Below are 23,100 nucleotides of genomic sequence, written 5' to 3' on the forward strand. Positions count from 1 at the left end.
CTGTATCTGACAGCTGTCACCCTCCCGACAGAGGCCAAGGCCTAGCCCTGCATTTAAAAGCAGCATGGCTGATCTGATTACTGGGACAGTGTGTCAGAACTGACTGCACTGAACTGGAGAGGCAGAAAGTAAATCTATAAATAGCAGTTCTGCTTGTCTCCGTGAACTACTGAAGGATAACCAATATTGAACAGCAAATGCAATGTTTAGTCTCTGAAACCAGTGGAATACGGTCCCTTTGAGATCAGAGGAGGCTGCCTGGTGATGCAAGGGACGGGCACGGGAAGCTCGGCGGGCAGACCAGGTGCTGTCCTGGCAGCAGTGATGGCTGTGTTTGCAAAAGGAAATAACACAGGAAAAAGTCCTCTGTCCTCAAGATGTTGAAAGCAACATAGCACAAAGTCACCTTAGACCAAAGCCACCTCTGTGCACAACGCAGGCAGAAAGCCAGCTGTCCCCCGGAGAACCCCATTGCTCAGACAGATGCTGTGATAAAACAAGAGCCTCTCTGTGTGACACCGGTTATACACGTGAACCAAGTTTTCAGCCAGAATGGTTGAGCTCTGAGAGGACCTCAAAGGCAGGGATGCTGGAACTGTGGCTTCTGAAGGCCACGGTGGCAGCAAAGCTCAGTTACTGGATATCCAGGAGTTATGAAAGGCCAGACAGCACTCTGCAGTACCTATCGGCTCTCTGAGGAGCCATTCAGTGCTCTTAGAAGTTTCTGCTGATAAAAACAATCTGAAAATTTGTAAACAGCTTTAGAAACACAGGCCAGAGGTCAGAGGAGAGGAATGGAGAGTGGGATTGTGAGCCAAGGCAATCAGAAACCAGAATGGTGAAAACTGTGCAGTAGACCCTGTACTACTGCCAAATTGCCAGGTAATACCAGAGGCTACTGCAGGCAAAAGAGAGGTGCAGGAAGATCTCAAATGACAGGAGGAGTCCTGGGTCCCTTTTGCAGTAGAAACCAGAAGACAACAGGTTTTTTGTTGCAGTTCTGAATTGGGAAGGGACATCTGCTGCTCCACCAGCCTACACATGCTCCTGGCTGCATACGAGATGCAGCTCTTCATCCACGGACGATCAGGAAAGAGAAACAAGCCCAGGGCTGATCTTCTGCCTGACCTGGTTCCTGCCTGCAGGAGGCTGCTCTGGAGCCCAACACGTTTCAAGCCTGCAGCTCCCTCCGCGATTCACAGGTAGCAACTTAACTCCACAAACTGATAGTTGTTGGAGCTGTTCTGTTCTCCACGCAGGAAAAGACCACATGCTGCCATCATACAAGAGTCAAGTACAACTAAAAGCACAAAGCATGGGCTCAGCTACACAGGTTAACTTTCTACATTGAAAATAAAGAACGAGTAATTGAACATAAAGAACTGTACAGAAAGAATATAACCTTGTACATTGCTAAGAAAACAGAGTCCACCTCAGATAACTCAAGGTACACAAATGTGACTGTCTGCTTAAAAACATAGCTCAGATAAGGGAGACAAATGGGTGACAGAAGAAGGCTAACCGGCTCAACTCTGTGTCCTACAGAGACATGCAGCAGCGTACAGCCGGCAGGCACGCACTCCTCCTTCCCTACAACACGCCTTTTGCAGCTCAAGGACTTCAGAGCTGGAGGTGGGGCCTCTGTCTTTTACAGCTGGGCATGGATCTTTTCCCCATGAATTTGAAAACAGGATGAAGATGATATTTGTCCCCTGAGTTGAAGAACAAATCAGAATCTTTCCAGCCCAGAAGTTTCAAAACAGGCATTTACTGATACCCAAGTGTCATTCTTACCCTTGGCCACAGTGATGAATTTCACTAATAGCTGAATACTTCTATCAGTGTGTTTTTCTCAGCTAATTTAGTACTCATGAGACGGTCCTCAGTGACAACCCTGGCAGCTGGCTCTCTCCGCACATCAGCAAACCCGGCAGCGTCTGCGCTACCTTCCTCACGCTGCCCTCAGCACACGCCCAGCCTGACCCGGAGGAACCACAAGTGTGGGGAGTGGCCAGTTGGGTAACCCAGTCCCCCCAGTGCTGGGTCTCCCTGCCAGGCCCGTCACGGAGGGTGCCAGCTGCAGCGGTGGCTGTGCAATATGTACACCTGCCTGCGAGAAACTGGGCTGGCACCCGATGGGCTCCTTCCACGCAGGTTACTGAATAGGCGTCAGATGGCAACGGCTCCTCGCGCGGCTGCAAACCAGTGACCTACATTACCCATCCCCAGAGCCATCCGAGGCCCCCAGAGTTTCTCATTAGTAACAGATTCTTATTTATTTCATATAGTCGGTGGCTTCTGCCAATAGACAGTGCGCTCCTAATTAAAAGCTGACTTCTTTCGTAACCTACAAAGTCCTATTTCCACCTCTGCCCCAACACGCAGAGAAAAGTGAGCCTTTCCTGTGGCTGAGCTTGTCCTCCATTTGCAGGCAGACTCCACAGACAAAGCAGAAATGCATTTTGTTTTATTTTTTTAAAGACAGCATAAAGCAACAAAGTTTGAAGGACATCCAACATTTATGCTGTGTGCCCGCTTAATATCACAAGGGACTTTACACAGGAGCAAAGGTTTTCTTAATAAAGGGTCTCATTGGCCGGCTGGATCAAATCATGTATACACCGATATTTTGCTTCTGGCAATACCTTAAACCCACAGTTAGGCAAGTGTAGAGATTGCATTGGCCTTGAAACTGTAGCATGGTTTATACATGGTATACACATCTTTGAGGATTTGGAGAAATCTACAAGGGATCTAATGCTTTTCCACCTATTGACATTTACAAAGCAGTTTAAATCATGCATGAGAGGCCTCAGGCACATGTAGTTCACAAAACATAACTCTGCGCTCCCAGGGAATTTAAGCTGACCAATGCTCTTTATTAGAACCGACAGTGAAAGACAGCTATTGCAAAATCTGTACAAGAAATGCAATGCAAAGATGACAGACTTAATGCCAGTGGATATATTATGCAGATTATCCAACTCAAGCCTTGCTTGTTAAGTAAGTTTCATGCTCTCCTCACTCCCACTGCCCCTCTTAGGAAATATCCTCCCTGGTCTTTATCAAGGGACCTGTTTCCTAAATTCCTTGATCAATCATCCGCTTTCCAGGACTTCAGACATGTCGAGTTAGCTCTGAAGATAAGACAGCGATGCTTAAAGAGTGGGAAACTTTTTCACCTAACAGCACAACAGTGCCATGCACATACGCGATTAATACCTTAAAAACTTAACAGCTATTTCGTTGGTGAAAGAATAGGAGGGATTTTACGGAATCCATCATCTCTGACAAGTCACCTTGAAGCTTTGAATTCCCAGTGCAATATAATTTTTTGAATGTATGCTCTTGCTATGTACATACAAATGAAGAGCAAAATGCTGAGATTCTTGCCCAAGTTTTGACAACTTCTTAATTCAGTTTTGAAATTCTCTAATACAGATCATCTGAGAATCAGGCTTCCTACTATGAGAAAGAGATTATGTAATTTGATTGCACCTTAAAGTTTGTGAATGGTGCTTAATACATACAGGTACAAGACAGCATTCTGTGTTCTTCACATGGAAGTATCGCTTGTGAAGCTCTTCTGTTGGAGAACACCGTTTAATCAAGTACTTTCACAGAGCTCTCCCAGGACTGTGTACCTCGTAGGGTCCATGTTGTATAGAGCAATTTTGTTGTAAGATGTGAATTTCAACCACTAACGAGTACACTGACAGCCTCCTGGAACTGCGTGTTCAAGTGTCCAACCATGTAAAGATTGCATTTATATACATATATGAAAATACAAATATTAAAAAGACATTTAAAATAAATAAATACAAGTTTGTGTATACAATGCACACAGCTACGTACATGCAGATGTATCTATGTATTATATTACGTATGTTTGTCTGTGCATATGCATGTACATACTACACATGTACTTAAAATTTGTAAATTATCAGTTACATGTTCACTGACTGGCAAATAGAAAAATAAAATCTTTCTTTCTTTTTTTTCAACTGATTGATGGACATTAAAAGTTTTAAAGAAAGAAATGGCCTTGCAGTGACACCTCTGAGTTATTACTAGTGGCTTGCCTTAGCAGCAAGCTAGGTCATGCTAGGCTTGACCTAATAAAAATAATTTGCTTAATATCACACATTCAGTACCACAGAAGCGCTATTGCCAAATTGAAATCACTGTTTTTTTGTGCAAACAGGAAGCAGAAACAGATGTAGACTAACTACTCTGCTTAAGGGGAATCAAGGGAAGAGAATGTTTTTCACAGTACCAGTTTGGTATTCCTTTAAATCTCTAACTAAAAAAAGCCGTGAAAACCCCTTCCAAAATGCATTTGATGAATATAAGTGCAAACAAGCTTAATGGGGCCTATTTCCAATCATGCTTTTGTTACTGGCTGTAAAACACATGGCAAAGCATAAAGTATGACACCAATGGAGACATAAGAGGCATTTAGCACTCAAATGTAGAACCACAGAATAGCTCCACCTCTTCGGAAATTAGACAGATAACATAACAATGAATGTTTCATAAGATTTTAGAGCTTGATTCACTGCTGACAGAAATCAGTAAAAAGGTTATAATTGACTTCAGCGATACTGGATCAGGGCCCTAAATAGAACAGACACCTGCACATTGTAGAGGGAGAGAAGCTCAGTCTGTTCAGCTGCTTCGTTCCCAGGTTTTCTAAAAGACCCCTGCCATGGGTACTGCAGCTTTCTCGGCAGGGAGAGGGTGCGCTGGGTCAGAACCAGGCTCACGGGCTCCTCGGGGAAGGGTTACTGCAGCCGTGAATCACATCTTACCGACCACAGGATCACCTGGTCAGCAACAGCAGTTCTTTAGCAGTTTTATGGATATCTGTGCTCACACACTATATACTGGATGTCTCAAGTTATTTCTGTGCAAAACTTCTTCAGCCATTCTGTTTACAAACCAGAGATAATTTTTCCATTGTCATACATTTTCGTTAGCTAAAAAAAATTGCTTCAGAAATACTGCTATCAGTTCACATCAAAGAAGAAGCAGTAAAATTAATTTTTAAAAGCACCTGAACAGTTTTCTACATACAGTGATAACTGTGATACAGGCTGTTCTACCAAATAAATATAAATGTCATCATAGTCAACCTCAAACCTGGGAGACCGGGAACAAAAGAGCAGTGAAAGAGTGGGATAACTCGGAAACTATTGAATAAACTTCTGCAAATGTCCTATGAGCTTTACAACACTGAAATTCATCACACACTTCAAAATCCTGATGTTGAACCACCTACATAGCGTTGAAAATTGGCAGGGAATAAACACCGAGAGAGGACCCCCCCCACCCACTCCAATCAAATAGCAACCTCAAAGTGTACAACGGAGGCTGTTAAGCTAATGACTCTAAGATTGCAAACGGTTTTGCATATCACAACTACTCATTCCTCTACTGAAACTCAAAAGAACTTAATAATATCAGAAACATTTATCTGAAAACTAGGCAGAGATTGTTGAGCAGAAATAGCAAGGAAGAAGTATCTTGCATCAGTAAAACTGACATGCAAGCAGCTTTTTTGATGAAATTTCAGTTAAACTTGGTGAAAATATAGTAGCAATATGAAATAAGCCAAGATTGTTTACCTTCAATAGCCTATAAATATCCTTCTAAGGGCAGAACAGCAGCCTTACTGAGAGAATACACATATGCAGTACAATTCCTCATCTATAATTATGAGAATAAACTGTATTTCACATTTTTTCCATTTCTAGGGCTTTTCTTTCATTTTACATCTGATACAGCGGGAAAGAGATGGACTTCCCGGAGCACAGGTTGTACGTGGAGACTTAACGCTTCAGGTAATTCAGCTTCACCAGCCAAGGATGCCCAAAGCAAGCTCATCTGTGGTCAGTGCTCAGGTGAAGAGACTGCCATCCCTCTTCAAGGCAGAAGTCACCCTAGAGAAAGCAGTGACCTAAACTAGAAGCCACAAACACATCTCAGCATGGATTCTCCACATTGAGGCAGTTATGGCAAAGGAGCCATAAAAGCCATCCTCACACAGGCAACCCAGCCCCATGGGTGTTTGGGGCTAGTCTGGGCGGCTCAAGACACCCCAGTGCCGGAACGGCACCAGGGATGCTGCTGGTGGGCAGTACACCCTAATCAGCATCAGCGCAACGACCACATCTGGTCTGTTAACAGTCACGGCCACGAGACTGCCCTGACGGTGCCAGGAGGACCTGCCACTGCTCTTCTGTGCAAACACTGTGAAAAACAGAAGTGGATTTATCACACAGGCATCCATACATGGGGGGGGAGGACGGGTCCCGGCCATAAACCGAGACTGTGCTGGGCAGGCTTCAAATATTGTAAACCACAGTCAGACTGCTATTTTCTGCATACACCAACAACCTCCTCGCTTTGCTTTGATCCAGTGGCTCATTTAAAACATTTCTATCTGTCCTGCGACTGGTTCGTTGTCAACTCTGGCCAGTCCCCAGTCTGTTACTAATTGGCACTGCTGTTGTCAGGCTTGGGAACGAGGCCAGGGCCAGAATGGGCAAGAAAAATAATAGCCTGCTCATTCCCAAAAATGGCTAGTTCTCGTTGGGAGCGCTGCTGATACAAGCACAGGGGAAGGCTACATAACCGTACTGCTACCCTTGTTCCCTGGAAATAGAGCTCACTCTCAAGGGGATATTGATCTCCACACAGTATTTAAAAATGCATTAAATACATTTTTTTCTCCACATATTTGATAGATATCATTATGGCAGTCCCTAGAACAACATGCCTGTTTGTAGACTGCTTTCAAATTCATCTAATTTGTATTGCCAGATGGTATGAATGATTGCTACAGATAAACTTTGGATACGTTCCATTATTAATTGACAGAAGCATGGTCACAGCAGACCGCTCATCCCACACCGCCTATCTGACAATTAATGGTTAAAAGATGAAACTACTGAGGAAAAAATGAGTCCCATGAGTCTCAAGTCCCATTTTATAGCCTTGAGAGCTACATTTAAATAACCAAAATGTATTATGCTCTTAGATCTCTATACCAACCTCCTTGCACTTGTACAATTTCCAACCCCGCCAGCGGCTCTTTGCACAAGATGGGCTGCAGACACGGCGTGCCATACAGTGGGGCTGGGGAACGGCACAGGAGGGTGAACTAGGACAGTCTTATGGCAGGTTCAAGAAATCAGATGGCTGTAACAACCAAATGTCTTGACTCAGGCTCACTGCAGATGGTTGGTTTTAAGCTGTCTACATAAAATAGAGATGGTATCGAAGATTGTCAGATGCTGTGCCCTGTACACAAGAAACTTGCATCTGAAGTAATGGTGAAGTCCTGAGGAAACATGGATACCTTGAATCTATGTTTTTTAGAAAATCAGTATCTAATGACCATGTCCTCAACGGATTAGGCAAAAGCTGAGAAAAAGGCAAGTGCTTAACTGAATAAAAGTTTTCATTTTTCAAGCTTTTCCACCAGAACACAATATATGCATACAGAACCTTTTTTTTTTTTTTAAAAAAAAAGCAAGCATTATAAACCAAGAAATTCACAGATTTAGGATAAAGAACATTTACCAGTGACACAGACCTGAAATACAAATATATGATGAAGGATGTCCTAATATGTGAAAAAAGAAAAAGAAAAGCTTTTTAGCTTTTTGACTTGCAGTGGTTTTTCCTCTTACTACACACTGAACAGCATGACACATCTTAGAGACAATATTTATACTTATAGCACAACTTTCATCTGCAAACTCTTACATGTCATATAGATTTGCACACACCTTTTCATAAACACACATACGGAGCATAAACAGCTGAAAAGGTACATAAATAACTTCATTTGAGGTAGGACAATATGGCAAGCTGGCAGAGAACACCTGTACTATATCACGACCTAGAGACTGATGTGAATGCGGTTAGAATTGCAACTGCAGAGATGAGGAAGAATACAAAAATCCCAAATGAAGTGTGACTGGTGCATGCAGGCTAATGACTTCTTCTCTGCCCTCCCCTACACATTGAGTAACTATAATGAAATGAAATGATCACAGATATCTACAAGTTCAAAAGCTGAACTGTGGATTCACATCTTTAATGATGTTAAGACACTGGTTTGTATGTGCAGAAGGTAAATATGCCTGGCAAAAACCCCAACTTGTGAAGGACGCAAATTTCCTTATTGTTTTACTGGAGTTCAGGTATAGTACCACGCTACCCTCTGGTGTGTATATGAACTCCTTCCTCAGTCCCGTCAGCTGTTGTCTTTCCTCTGGCTGGTATATATGGCACAAACACAAAGGTGATACCTACAGTCAGCATCAGATCTGACTGTTCCCGACAACTCCTGTGATACAGCAACCTCAGGGACTTGAGGACACATCTGTGAGTAGATGTAGTAGCTGCCATCTGCACGAACTGCATTATTTAACTGCATTGGCACTGATTAACATTTGCTGTAACCTATGGTAATGGGCTCTGGGGGCTTTCCATGTCTGCTACACAGTGGCAGCTGATGTCTCCTGCTCCATCCTTAAAACAGGATGTTTTAATTTTTAATGGAGCACATGTTCGATTGGCTATACAAACAGGCTAATCTGCAAAGCATGTGCTCAATAACAAGCCAAGCTATGCAGCCAGAATAACAACACTGCTTTGCCATGCACGAGATGCAAAAGGCTTCCTGCTTTATGCCACCATCACTCAGCACTGATGGTCAAGAGAAATGACTGTGCACGTTCCCCATTTTCAACAGCAGCCCTCAGGAATTAGCTCCTTCCTTAGCTGCACCTCGGGCTGCCAGCTCATTTCTCATTTGGGAAACGAAACTGGAGAGTTGACAAAGTTCAGGTGCCTGGAACAGAAATCACGGCGGTGCAGCAGGAGCGGTGAGAGGCAAAGCTCCAGTGCACGCTGCGAGGGGAGAGCTCGTCGGGGCTGGCGCACTCAGAAGAAAAATAAGCTGGTGGGCATTTTAGCAGACAGCAGAGAAGTGGATGCTTCCCTATTGCTGAAAACAATATATGAATAAAATTCTTCACGTCCATTCCTTCTCTCAGATCTCATGTAATCCATAGACATTCTCCTCCAGGGCACGTCTACTAAAATCATGATGTCAACATCTTGTATTTAAAAGTGTAGCTGGCCTCTATGATACCGCCAGTTTTGCCTGCATAAACTCAGATGATTTTACTCACGCTCCCAAAGAGCAGTCCTCCAGAGGAAGGCTGCAATGCAATGTTGTAGCATATTCACGGTAGGTAGACGGAGGCTACCACAGTCACAAGCGCTCTCCCTTGAGATAGCACTTCTGGGATGGGACACAGGCCCTACCTGAAGTCCCGCAGCCAAACAGGTAACGCAGATCGCTTGCACAACACACGCTAACAAAAAAGGAGAAAAACAAGGGGGGTTGCTGGGCTGACAGGTATTTGTCACAGCATCCGAAGCAGATGGCTGGGAATCCAGGCATCGCGGACTTCTAGGTTGCCTGTGAAACCTTGTCAGGTTTTTTGATTTTCCAGATTCAAGGGGTTTGCTTCTGTTCTGGATTTTTTCCTTGTAAGAAGCAAGTTTTCCAAAGCTCAGCAAGGATTTTTCTGTTTCTTTGAATCACTTCTTACCTCTGACCCCATTTGTCTACACAGTATGCCAGATCTATATCAAGCATGGGCTGATTAAACAATTAATGGAATGCTATTTTAGGACAGCCTCATATTGCTCCAAACCTGTACTCATGACTGTTTCTGAAGCATAAACATGAACTGACCTTTCAAAAAGGTCACTTTTATTTTTCTGTGTTTTCTTCCATGATGAATTATGTCTTTGAGAAAGGCACTAAATTATGGAGCCTTTCGGTAGACATAAGAAATTTAGAGGAATTTTAAGAGGCATTTCATTCCTCTGGTCTTCACAAAGTACACACAGGAAGCTGTTTCAAGGTTTGGAGTAGTAAATATATCTAATGAGCTAATGAACACCTTTTCCTGCCTTAAGACATGAATTTTGAAGATGCTAACGTAATTATCCCGCTCGTAAGTGGCCAGCCAGGCCTCGGTGCCAGAACTTCAGCACTGAGAGATGCCTTTCTACCTTCTGAACCGACAGATCCATTTCCAGTAGTGGTCTGCTGCTGGAGAACAGACCTGGCATTCACCCTTTGCCAGTGATTACTCTGGAAGCACATGTGAAAAATCAGATCTTTACTGCTTCTTCTAGGTTTTTTTTTCAAGGTGTTGAAATATTCCAAAAACCACATAGAAAACCCCTCGTAAATTCACTGTAAACTTAGATGAAGGGACAAAACATCGCCACACAGCAACCTAAAATCCCCTTCTGTGAATGCTATGTCCTGGGTGGAACAACATGAGAAATCCCAGCCTGAGGTTAAACGCTCTGTCTGCCTTCCATCAGCACTATCAGACCAAGTGCCTGAGCTGATCTCTACAATAACAAGATCTAAATCGGTGAGGGCAGTATTAGAGTTTAAAGATAAAATAAGTATTGATTGGTGTGCCGAAGCCCATGTGCAAAAGCGAGCTTTAAACACTTTTGATAAGAAACCTTGTCTGTTTGAGAAGTCAAAAACTCCCAGGAATGTAACCAGACTCAGTATGCACAGCCCACCGACATCCAGCGGGGCAAAGAGAAGCTCTCTGGTTTTCTTCGCATCTATCACAATCACCCTTATCATGTATGAAACAGTTCTCAGCATGGCAGCAATCATCTGAGTCCAAATTTCAGGCAGTCTGGGGACAAAAAAACAAAGCCATAGAACTCGGGTCTTTTCACTACACAGTTGAGAAAGCTGAATTCATCTCATCTGTAACTCAGGAAGGTTTAGTCTGCCCTACAGAAACCAAAAAGCTGCTACATTAATGCACAAGGGTGTCCTTTCCATCAAGTTCCTTAATTAGCTTATCTGGAGAAAAACTATACCAATCAAATTAAATATTAATCACATATAAACTGCTGATCACAATCAGCTGGGGGTTCACGCATGCAGAACGTAGGGATCGCAGTGTGATTTCTTTTCCCAGAGAGTTTCCTCCTGCTCTCTTTCCATTGCCAATTTAGCAAATTCATATAAAAAACAAAGCCTGAGTTTTCCAAGTACAACATTAACAACAGACCAGAAGTTTTTCTACACTAAAATATTGAACTAAAAATTCAGTTCCTTTAAATCTTTCTAAATCCTTGCCTCTGATTGGGTTCATTAATAAACATGCTGGTTTTGTTACAGGGAGTGACATATGGCATAATCCGCTAACAGGAAGAAGTATTTTGCATTTTATTGTAGAAAACAAACATGCAAACAGGTTTTCACAGATGGCTTTCTTAGCTTCTGGGAGGAAAAAAAAAAAAGCTTAATAATGCTTGAAAACAATTCTCTCCCCCCCCCCCCCCCCCCCCCCCAGCCTCCCTTAAAAGAAGGAAAAAAATATTTGACTGGAACTGCTTTTCAAGTAAATTCAACTCTACATATCAGCTGTATACCAACTTCCTTTATATTAGTGCTACTTCTTTTGTTATGCATGAAATAAAAGGTTATCAGCTTGCAGGTATCTGACAATATGTACCCAGGGAAAAAAAATACGGTGAAATTCTTGGTTAACTGTTCAGTGCTGTTACCACGAAAGTAACCACAGAAGACTTTTAATCAGGAGGGATTTGGATCTCAGTAACTAGACCTCTGCCCCTTTCCCTCATCACTGATGGTTTGGTCACATGTGATGATGTGAGGTCTATAGTCCATAGTGTTGGAAAAATATGGTATCATTTAAAACGTAAATGCCGAATAAGTTGCAGTAATTCCAAGAAATACTTTATGTACATGTTGTAATACTTAAAAATGTAGGGCACCTTTCTCTTCTGGTCATTCTCCCTCAGACTTGCTATGCTGTTCCTTCACCACCTTCCCACTGTAGCTTCTTGGGAACAAGACAGACCTTACTCTGAAGTTCATGGTGCTCTTATGAGGTCAGATCTGTAGGATAATTTTTCAGTTCTGCCCAGCTTATCCAGCATTGTATAATCCCAAGGCAACTCAGTTACCTTCTCTGTCCCTTCCCATATCACCAATGTTCCCTGTAGCAAGCACAGACCTACATGTGTATCTCCCAGAACTGTGATGCCTACTAAGAACAACCAAGCATTATGGTTGTTCTTTTTTGGATCTGATGTTAAATACATCCTTTAAAAATAGCTCCCTGCCATTTTTACTTGACTAAATCCCTGCCTACCTCGCCATGTCCAGACTAGAGAGGCAGGCGGTAACTTGGCGTACCGCGGCAAGAACGGGCAGCGAAGACGTCAGACCTAGAATTGGAGGAAGAGATGTCTGAATGACTTGCTTGCCTGCGGTTGCAAATGGCACCTTTCCATCGCCCAGACAGAAGCATGCAACCCCAACCGCCTACGAATGCAGAACCCAGTCCCTTTCCTCTAGTCAGAAACATGGCAGCTGTCTGCTCTGCACCTTTGGTGCAGGTACCAGTGCTGAGCCGTGCCAACACCGCGGGCTGTGGCAGCCTTCAGATGAGGTAGGTGGCATCAGGAACGGCCCTTCCTGTTAACTTCCACCAGTATTATTAGGACCCTCATTAACAGAAGAAAGAAACACGTTCTCTAACATGAAGAACAGCACATTCAAAGCTCGGCAGAACTACACCACCTGCCTCATGGCTTGGGAAGACACCACGTTTCCTAAAGTCGCAAAACCTGGATTGTTTGTTACTGCCATGCCAGTCCCATGGGAGTATGGAAGACCAAGTGAATTGGTTCCCTGTGGCTGGAAAGGAGGATCAGGTCAGTCCACGAACTGCAGGTTTCAGGCTTGCCCTTGTGCTAAAACACAAAACAAATGTTGCAGAAGTTTCCTGCGTCAGGTGTGCTTAAGAGCTCATGCTGTCTGCGTGGCGAAAGCTGCCAGACTAATCCCTGTACCTCTTTTGCATAAGGAATCTGAGCTGACGGCATTTAATCAGCACCAAATTTACACTACTGATCACCTTTTCCATTTAATCACGACTGCAGCCTTTCAAGAAGTAATTCCCCTTGGTTAAAATTAACAATGACAGGCTGTGTTTTTACACACTGTTGAAATGTGTAAAACAATCAGATGGAGAAAAAAAAAATATGCCCTTCTTTTCCAGAGCTGATTTACGATATATATGCAAACCCTATTAAAGTTAAACCATGCTTTTCAATGAAATGAGGATTTCCAACAAGCTGCTCTCCATTTTATTTAAGGATCCTGATGACTGATACAAACAGTGGTAATCAGCTCTATTGCTAATACAGGATATTTGGGCTAGGAGATAACATACTTAACCCTTAAGTGAGAAATAGCTCATAAATCACAAGCACATTGTGGGGAAGTGTAGGACCCTCTCCTGTGAGCAGAAATCAAATGATATCCTGCTGAGACACATTATACTCCTTTCTCAAAAATCTAAAGGTTAAATATAAAGAGAAAATATGTAGAGAAGGAAGATCAGGGGACGCGGGGACAGGAGCAGGCAGCTAAGAGGAATGCAAATATCAAAATAGGTGGGGTAATCGTAACCCAACAGCTACAGCAGCTGGGGAGGACGTGGTTATGGCTTGGAAGAGCAGGAAAGCTCTTGGGAAATGGCAAGGCCTGGCAGATGCCTTCTAGCAGGCTTGGACGAAGAGTATACACCTACACATCCAGCACCCGAACAGACTCAGCACTTCCCAGGTGTGAAGATGGGAAGGGGACATTAAGCTGGGCAGCGCCGTGGCCCATTACAGCCTCCCGGGCAATGGGGTGCCAGAGCCGTGCCGAGGTCTCAGCACCCACGCGTGCCAGGGAAAGCAAGTCCGGGCTAGCACAAGACATCAAGCCAAACTGACATGTAAAATGCATTACCTGGGACCACCAAACAGAGGATGAACTTGAGGCCAACACTGAGGAGTACTGATTAAATCCTCCAAAAATGAGTAAACACAAAAGTCCAGCGGAGGAATATCTCTGTGTCTGGCACTAACACTGGCCTTAGGAAGGAAGCAGGATCAGGCCATGAGGTCCTTTCCCATTGCAAATCAGCACCGGAGTTTGACCTGGTGAATCTCAGCCATTAAATACTCCCAAACTGCTCAAACACGACGTGCAAGCTGAAAATTATTCATCATAACTATTCACTCGAGCATCCTACTGCATTTCGACCACTGGAAAGAGAGGTAAATGTTACAGCGAGCAGTCTCCACAGCCTAGGAGTGCTCAGAAACGTGATGAAAACTAATAGCATTTCTGTTTTGGTTTTGCCTTGAGATTCCCTTCTGGGTTCATGTTTTCCTTCTGTTCCGGGGAAGGGGAGCGAAGCAGGTGAGAGGGGCACAGCGCCCAGAGCAGAGCTGCGAGTGGGAGGACTTTTTGGCAGGTGGAGAAGACTTGGTGTCAAGACACACGGTGGTGACAGAAGGCTCGGCTCTGTGGTGCCTGTGTGCTGCGTGCCATCTCCCCAGCTCACCCACGTGCATGAACGCCATGCAACAGCACAGGGGGAAAACCACCCAGAACAAGGACTGTGGTTTAATGGATTTAGGTCTTTCTTTTTCTGCAAGGTGGGTGAGGGGAGAAGGGCAGGAGAGCTAACACAGAGGACGAGCTCCTCGGGAGAAGAGCAGGAGGGAGGCCAAGGAAGAATGCTTCGGCTTTGCTGGTTTTCCTACCTCAACCTGTAACTCTTTCCGATGGGTTTACCTTTTCAGGTCTGTGGATGGGATGCAGTGTGCTAAAAGTAGCCAAGCCTATCACTGAAGATGTGAAAAGCTTGTTTTTCTGGGAGCTGGTTGCAACTACAATGCAGATAAACATGGACATTTCCTCCAAAGATTATACTCCGGTACAACTTTTTCTGCGTGCGTGTGCTGCTTGCAGAATGTTGAACTTGTTTCCAAAATAAATAGCTCCCAAAGAGGGTTTAATAGGGTTTGCTGTTTTCCAGAGGAAATAGATTGCAAACAAACTGTTTCCTGCTCCTATTTCAAACGAATTTTGGTCCAATTATTTTCTTTTTTAGCATAAAGCTAAATGGACTATTCTGCCCTGTCCCTGACTGAGTCGAAGCATGATTTCTTTTGATTATGCTTTTATGTTGCAAAACGTAGGGCTCTGGAGACATAATGGAAGTCTCTGGGAGAGTGGCAGTAATTTTTTTTTTTTTTAATTTTTTTTAAGTGTGCCAGTGCTTGTCAGCATTCACTTTGGTGCCTGCTGTGCCCACATGAAAATAGTAAAGGAGGCAGCAGGAGTGAGTGAGGGAAAAAAAACACAAACAAAATGAATACTGTCCCCCGTGCCTAGGGGAGGCTGGCACAGAGGTGGGTAGAATTCAATAGTGTCTATGTAGGGCAGATCTCAAGCATTAGATGAAGCCTGATTTCCGTTTTCTCCTTGTTATTCTGATCAATGCGTTTATTGTTTTCCTTAATCCAGTTTTTTTTGTTTGTTTGGGTTTTTTGATGGTTTGTTGTTTGGTCCCCCCCCCCCCCCCCCTCCCCGAAGCAGTGACAATTAGTAGCAGTAGGGAGAGGAAACCTTGGCAGATTTCCCATCCTGACCTTTAATCCAGAACTCAATTTGTGGTCCGAAAGCTTCCTAAAATAATGCGCCATCCTTTTCTTTGTTTAATTTACAAACAGCGTTGATCAGAAAAGGGAAAGGGAGGGAAGCTCCCTTTGTTCCTCTTGATGGGAGATGAATGCCATCATCTTGCTGGTATGGAGGGCAACTGGGAGATCTGTCACTGTCTGGGTTAGCGGGGTAGTACCAAGAATCAACCCGCTGATTTCCTTGCAGATGAAGACCTTTAATGTGGGCTGCAACTTAGAAATGTACAAAACATGCTCTCATCTTCCAAGTCAACGAAAGGAAGTTAAAGTCTGTTTCTATTTGTCTGGCTGTCTATAGCCCAGGGGCAATAAATTCTATTGCAGGGACAAGGATGAAAAATCCTGTTTTGCATTCTTGATATCTGGATTTTACAAAAAACCCCAAGAATAATCTTTATATGCTAGCTGCTGAGTCAGCCTCCAAGGGTCCTTCACAGAGTGAACCCTAGTGCAGGTTCTCAGCAGACACGTTACCTCCTAGCCCTAATTACAGCCAAATATTTTTTTTCTTCTTTGACAAACCCAGAGAGAGGCATGTGCCTAGGTAATTACAGCAGAAGTCTGGAAGGTTTCATTTTTCATTTTCTTTACTGATTTGTATTAATGACCTTGGGCAACGCACTTAACACCTCTGATAAACTTTGTACTTGGGATCAAGACTCTGGTTATACAGTAAAACTCAAGAAGCAGAGAGGGAATGTTTATAAGCATCTCCTCGGGAGGGTTCAGACTGTTTTCTTGGGAAGCAACATCTGGATGGGCTTTTCAGTATGGGAAAGGCTGCAAGGACAGCGTATTGTCTTAGGAGTGTAACATGTCGTCATTTGCATATCAGATATGAAACAGTATCACCACCTTTCCTGATATTCATAGGAAAAAGATTTTAATCAGAAGTCCTCTTAGTCATCTGTGGTGTAAGTTGCTCCTGGGAAGATGGAGCAGCCTCCAGTCTATTCCAGGTTCATCTCACACATGCCCTGTGCTGCTTCTCAGCACGAAAATGAATTCCACCTCTTGGACCCAACAGATGCACACGACAGGTTCTACCTGTTATACAGAAAAAGGCCTCGGGACACATAAGTGACTATCAAATACCTGCCAAACAGATAGAAACTCAAAGTCTTTGGTGGCTTTTAAGTTAATATTTCTTAATTAAAATAAAATTGAAGAGAGGGGAGAGGAAAAAACCCCAACCCTTAATTGTGTCAGCCATGGAAGAAATCTGAGATTGAGGGCTCCAGAGAAGAGAAAGTCCTTTTGGATTAGAACTCTACATTTTATATTTTATCTCCAAAAGGCTATAAATGAGGTTTGGGATTTAAAAAAGATTTCATATGATTTTGTAATTACCCAAGTTACTATTACCTGATTAACACAGGAATCCTAATAGTCTGTTGCGCTTTCATTTCTCCAGTTGTGGTTGTCATGGGGCTCGGCACCTGTCACCTGTTCATTTACAGGCATTTTAATTAACCTACATTATGTATGCTTTTTTTTTTTTCCTTGGATTTAGTGCCTGAATTTCATATTAAAAAATAAAGTTAATAGCTACCTGAAGGACGGGTTGCTGCCAAAACATTCACAGTCGAACCTGCCACATCCATTTATCAGTACACGTCGGAGCAGCAGCAACCACCAGTGCTTAATTGGAAGAAGTATGGGACAGAATAAATTCCTTCTTGCAGTGATATAGGTCTGACAACCAACAAATACAGTCTGTCATGGGCTTGTATGCGTAGTGACAGACAACGTGGATACGGCTGGTTGCATTTGGACCTACTTTGTGGGTCCTAATTCAGATACAAGTCCTTTTGATTTTGCCTGAATATCGATAGAAGAATCAGGACTGTGACTTTGAAAACATAATCCTAGGAAAAGGAGTAAAAAGGCAAAAATATCACTAACAAAATTTCATTTTGGTTAAATGGTTCTGCACAACTGCTTAGAGCAGGTTGTTTTCATGTTTTGCCACCTGTTGCTACAGAAAGCTCGCTGCAAAGACCGACCTGCTCCACGTCCGAGGGCATACGAGGCAGAAGCGTACGAGGTGGGAGGTAGAAGCAGACACTTGTTTCTGTGCAAGTCAAATGTCCCTGAGGAAGCTCCTGGGCAGGGGGTGAGCTGGCCTGGGTGGGGCTGAGAACCACTCTGGAAGCCTCCATTCTCTTGGGCCATGCGAGGAACGTGTGGGACACAGCAGAGAGACCATTCCAATGCCTTGTACAACCCTGCTCAAGTGCCTGGGAATGCCTTTGGTGCCGTGTAATTTACTTGTAAAGACAAGTCCCTACTGTCTAAACTTTTAAAGTGGCCTGTACAAAGCAGGGAGTGGCTTCCTCACCACAGTCTAGATCTGAGATGAAGGCACGACAGCAACGCGTGTTGGCTGATTCACCCCATCGTGCAAGAAGCCATTCACGCCTCTAAAACTGGCACCTCACCACTGAGGTCTGCTGCTCTCATGGGCTGACTCTTCCCTTCCTCTCTGCGTGGAGGAACCCTTCCCTCACTGCAAGGAAAAAACAAAGGAAATGGAGTCGCCAGACTTAGCCACTGCACTAAAAAGCCAGTTTTAATTTTATAAGAAGATGCAGCACACTTCGCACTGTCTGAGTCACCAAGCTGAGGCCCTGGTGGTTTCCAGGAGAAGCAGGTTTGCAAGTCCACATTCCACCCAGAGGATCTCCTCCAGCTTTCTGAGCGGTGATGAATTTAGAAGCACATGTGTGTTACCAGCAGCCGGGAGCACGCTTTGTTACCATCAACAAAGCTTTCTCCAGTACAGACACAATGGCAACGTCACGAGGGCTCTAATATCTTAGTTAATATGAAGCAGCTAAAGGTGTTTTTTTTCATTTCGCACAGGCTCGTGATGCTCGTCAAGGCTGACAGGTAAAGACGTGTGTGTTTAAGAGAGACACTGTTGGTGTTTATGGATCTTACAATCCACTTGGGCCATTAACTCTCTGAATTGTCAGTATCCTGCCCACTCCATAAGGAATTAATAGGTTGGTGTCAATGCACGTGCGGTACGATTTCGGTGATGGTGGCTGACTGACAGCAGTTCTCAGACCCTAAATGGACTCTCTAGTATTCTACAAATCCTACCACCCTGGGGAGCCAGGCTGGGGGACAGCAATAGCGAGCCATACCCAAACCAGTGCAAAGCCCACCTCTGCTGCACGACGCTGAGGAGCGTACCAGTGCTTTGAAAGAGACTGGAGGCACAGCACAGTTTACGTGGAAACATTTGTGTTTTAAACTGGATAATCAATATACACCTAATCACATACAACTGTCCCTTTTGACAACAGACAGAACAGAAATTACTTGTCAATTGGGTCTGTGAGCACCAGAATACAGCTTCCAGGGAGACATCTCTTTCCAACACCAGAAAGAAGGGTGGGAAGCCACAGACTGCCTTTCAGCACTGCGGGCTACTGCAACACTGACTACGAAACTCTTTTGTGTTAAACTTTACAGAATTCATAGACGGGACTGGAGAGAATGAACTGCTTGGTCACATCAACATGAATAAATATATCAGTCCCATCACCCAAACGATGCAGAGAACGGCTTACCCTCCACTCAAATAGGCCACCTGTCTGTGCACCGGAAAATTGCTCTATTCATTCTAATTCATTCTTCAAAACCTGCTCCTGTTCACACAGATGCACAGACACAGCAACAACAACTAATAATAAAACCACCAGCAGCACACCGCCCCTTGGCTTTACACCCTCGCAGCTAAAGGAAAATTAATAAGAAGCCCTATACAAGTTTTTTAAAAAAGGAAAGAAAAGGAGAGCAGAGCTCAAGCAAACTGATGGCAACATTGATAATGAAAACAAAAAAGACAGACATTTCATTTGAGGCAAGAGCTCCAGCTTGTTTTTAACAGGAGGGCATGTAGCCTGCTCGCTATTCCTCTCTTTTCCCCTCTTCACCTCCAGTGTACAATAACTGCCTTCTCTTCCGCGCATTCCCAGCCCTTTGTTTGGTACTTAGCAGCTAAATCTGGGGCTGGGGAAGGGCAATGGGGACCGGGGGCACTAGAGCTGCTGCCAGGTTTGACAATTCAGCACTTTCTGGGGCGGGCTGCCTGCAGCCTCGCATGTGAGGAGCCGGTTCCGCTTGTGCACAGCTCCGGCAGAGCCGGCACAGCGGCGCTTCTCCAGCCACCCTGCACAGATGTCACACGGCTGCGGAGCGTGGGTCCAGGGCCCCCGATTTTAATTCTTAAAGGCTTAATTGTCGAGATGAGCTGCACTTCAGTACAGAATGAGAGAAGAGCCTTTTCCTTTTAGCATCGACTCTGCTCCTCAAAGCCTGGATCTAAGTCATCCTTTTCCCTCGCTGTTTTGCCCCTCCACTTCTTGGAGCCATCTTCGCCTGCAGTGTCTCTTGCATCGACAGCCAGGCAAGTACAGCTGGGAACTCTCCCAGGGCCTATAACTTCAACTGCACATAGCCTCCTGCTTCAGGCAATGATCTGCTCTGGTTCTTCCTACTTCAGCAGCTATTTCTCACTACCAAGAAGGACAATAAACCCCCCAACTCCATCTCCCCAACCGTGATCCCGAATGTTATGCATTTGTGTCAGCGCCTCTGAGCGGCGCGGGAAGCGTGGCCGCGGGGAGGAGGGCGCTTGCCGGGCGGAACGAAGGACTCACGCCTCCATCTACCTTGCCAGCAGCAAAACAAGAGTGTAATTCTTACTGGAGCGCTTCAGAGCAGGGGCAGGGAACGCTGAGGGATATGTCACCGCCACTGGGTGCACGAGGTAAATGTGACCCTCTAAAATCAGCAGGAACTCCCACGTCCCCTTTTTAGTGCTGCAATAAGTAATTCTCCACAAGTAGGGAAAATAAAGGCTGGAGCATACGGTTTCTATCTGTGCTGCACAGAAACTGATTAAAAATGCTAACAACCATGATTGTCCAACAACCAGGAGCTCCCAAGAGGCTCATACACACAGATGGTGATTAGTTTGGGATGGCCAGAACAATCACTAGTACCATGTTGCAGTAACACCCACAGACTATCTGTCACAGTCCCAAGAGACACTTAAAGGCTGTTTACTTCATACAGTTAACTTGAACCATAAGCTTTACAAGCCTCTTTGATACATTTTTAATCACTCTCCTCATAAACCTATAACATTTCCCCGCATTGATACGTGTTTGGGTTCTGTACATCACAAACCCCTCACCAGGCTGGAAGGAGGCTGGAGGTGCTGGTCCCCAGCGAGGCGGCCGTGCTGCCAGTGCCCCCCGGTGCGCTGCCCCCCCAGCTCCCGGCGCGGGGCTCCCCCGCTCCCAGCCCGTGCCATGGCCCGGCTGGACAGCCATCCATCACAGCTCTCTCTGGCAACGGCACAAGCGGATCGATAGCAGCTGTGTAACAAGTATTAGGCTGGTTAAACTAAGCCAATTGTTTATCTTTGCAAGACTTACTTTTTCCAAATAATTCTGCTGCTCCAGGCTAAGTGAATATTTTTATTTAATGGTTGGTGCATTGTTTGGGAGAGGCTTTTTTCAGTGAGGTCCAATATGCCGAATGTTTCCAAGCACTGTGTGCATCGTTGCTCCCAGTACTGTATTTCTTCCAGAGATCATAATCTTTCTTTAAACAAAATGAACAGTTTTATAATTTCGATTTCTCAAAAAACAATCTCCAAAGAGTGAAGCAACCTTGCCCTTCCCTACCGGGCAAACTGCAGGGTCTTGATTCTGCAATTCATCTCACGTGAGCAAACAGGACTGTTTGTCCATGCAAAGCACCGAGTGTGAACGGAGGAATTAATCACTCCTAAAACTCTGTCCAGAGCCAGGTCTGGGGAACCAGCACCAGACACCAACGCTTAGTTCTGTCATCTCAGCAATGGCTCCAGGGAGTTAGTGCAGTGAAGTCATTGGGAAAGCAGGTTAATTTACGGCAGAAGGAGATGTGGGGCATCGGGCTGTGGAAAGTCACTTTTGCTGCCTCTTTCACTGGTGTAAATTTAAATAACTCCCACAGAGAAATCTGAGATTCACACTGAGCAAATGTTAGTAGACTCTGCTTCTCCTTTGTTGTCGTTTTTTCTCCTTTAATTGCCTCATCTGTTTGGAGAGAATATGTACCCACAAATGGATTTTTTTAATGTTTCCTTTGCCACCTATAAAGTTGTTTCTGCTTCTGTCCCTTACCCGTATGAGATCACTTCCCACCTCTGTGCAGTATGAGGTAGCCTGGTTTAGAGGTCTCTGTACAGATCACAGAAACTGGAAAGTCAGGGCTTCACTTGGTGACCTTAAGTGAGTGAAAATGGGATGGGGTTTTAGTACCCCATTCAGAGAAGTGGAACAAAAATACTGAAAAACTACAAGATTAATGAAATGTGGAGGAATCAATCAATATATGGCTCTGAAAATTTGAAATGCTGTAATACAGAAGTGCCAAACAGTATTTTAGATGTGTATCTCAGCAGTTGTATTAGCGGGGAAAATAATTCTTTCTTTGTAGAACATCTGCACAAAGTACACAGTTGCTATAGGAGTTATCCTTCTACCAAAGAAACTTTCCCTATTTACCAAAAATATACATTATTCTAAGAATTTGATGCAGACTTTGAAATGCAAACCTCACTTCTATTCTGTTGGGGAGCACTGGTTTTTTCATTATCTATTTTTAAAACCTATGACAGACCTGTCCTTTAAAAACCTAAGTACTGGAGATCTCCAAATGCAAAGAAACACCAGACAATATTTGTATTTACTTCATTTCTGCTTCGACTCACACGTTGCAAACCTGACACGTACGAATCCCAACTGGCATCTCCACAGCAGTAACCATCTAGGAAGATGTCCAAGCCTTTTTCATCTCAGCTTTGCTTTAAAGAGTGAAGACATTAGATCATGTATTGTTTAATTTAACATCACATTGGCTGTACAACCTACCTTATGGAGACTGTAACCCTCACACCGTGTGTGTGGGACTTGCACACCCAGTCCTCACCCCCCTGCAACGGTGCTGGGACCTGTCAAGCTCCCATGCAGCTCTACACTTTGTTTTCCTTTAAGACCCAAGACACTAAATGAAACCAAAAAATCCTTGACAGCAGTTTGGTGGTTGCTGTGTTGAGACCACCCACCAGCGTGCTGGCCAGTGCTGTCTCCGTTGCTTCCCTGCATACTCTTGTGTCTGTGCATCCATCTGTTTGCTATCTCCTGAAATTGTGAGATCATGGCAGGGACTATCTTTGTTTTGTGACTGTTCAGCATGTACCGAAAGGGGCTCTTGTCTGTCCCTGGAGATCCGAGGAACCACAATAATTCAATATTGATGATCGCATCCGAAGTGAAAGGAGTTTTAGCGGTGTGAAGACCATTGGAAGACTGCTTGAGTGGCCATGAGCTCCAGCCCCTGGAGCAGAAGTGCACTGTCCATCTGATGCAGCAACAACTC

General features: G+C 44.3%; 1 protein-coding gene across 6 annotated transcripts in view; it reads right to left on the reverse strand.

Moving 5' to 3' along the window:
- AUTS2 (activator of transcription and developmental regulator AUTS2) overlaps window positions 1-23,100 on the reverse strand; it is a 796,643-nt gene that overhangs the window by 159,387 nt on the left and 614,156 nt on the right. The gene's annotated exons all lie outside the window — the stretch shown is intronic.

This window comes from Falco punctatus, assembly GCF_963210335.1.
Source record: "Falco punctatus genome assembly, chromosome: 1".
Classification (NCBI taxonomy): Eukaryota; Metazoa; Chordata; class Aves; order Falconiformes; family Falconidae; genus Falco; species Falco punctatus.